This window comes from Schistocerca americana, chromosome 3, assembly GCF_021461395.2.
Source record: "Schistocerca americana isolate TAMUIC-IGC-003095 chromosome 3, iqSchAmer2.1, whole genome shotgun sequence".
Lineage (NCBI taxonomy): Eukaryota > Metazoa > Arthropoda > Insecta > Orthoptera > Acrididae > Schistocerca > Schistocerca americana.
This window is the reverse complement of record NC_060121.1, coordinates 577,727,971-577,728,709: the sequence shown is the minus strand read 5'-3', so window position 1 is coordinate 577,728,709 and position 739 is coordinate 577,727,971. Positions and strand designations below refer to the sequence as shown.

At 50.5% G+C, this 739-nt stretch overlaps 1 pseudogene; it reads left to right on the top strand.

Annotated features, from left to right (window-relative positions):
• Positions 1-238: 238 nt before the first annotated feature.
• On the top strand, positions 239-356 carry LOC124607947 (annotated as a pseudogene).
• Positions 357-739: the final 383 nt, after the last annotated feature.

Here is a 739-nt window from a genome sequence, read left to right as displayed (position 1 = left end):
CAGCAACCATAATTTTCCGCAAGATACATGCTTCTTGCTCCAGAGAGAGAGAATCATTCAATGTATGTTAAATTTGCTTGTGTGCTACAGATATCTGTTTCCCGCATCCCCTCAGTCTTTTACAGTTGATTCGGTTTTATATTCAGATGTCAGGACAGAGCACAGTTTATGTCAAAGGCTGCCTTTATTTAGAACTGACAATAATGAACTATAATTTTTAAGATTCTTTGAATCGCCTGGCAACGGCCTTGCCGCAGTGGATACGTCGGTTCCCGTCAGAACACCGAAGTTAAGCGCTGTCGGGCGTGGCCGGCACTTCGATGGGTGACCATCCGGGCCGCCATGAGCTGTTGCCACTTTTCGGGGTGCACTCAGCATCGTGATGCCAACTGAGGAGCTACTCGACCGAATAGTAGCGGCTCCGGTCAAAGAAAACCACCGTAACGACCGGGAGAGCGGTGTGCTGACCACATGCCCCTCCTATCCGCATCCTCATCTGAGGATGACACGGCGGTCAGATGGTCCCGATGGGCCACTTGTGGCCTGAAGACGGAGTGCTTTTGAATTGCCTGATTAGCTCCGAAACTATGTGGAAGTGATTTTAATGCCCTACTGTATGTCGTGTTGAATGCCACGGGCGCTGTGGTTGCCTCCAGCGATTCCTTCCACGAGGACAGACATAGCAGCTCATATAATGAACGCTAGCGCCACTGCGGCAGAGCTTGGTTCAGGTTTGGCT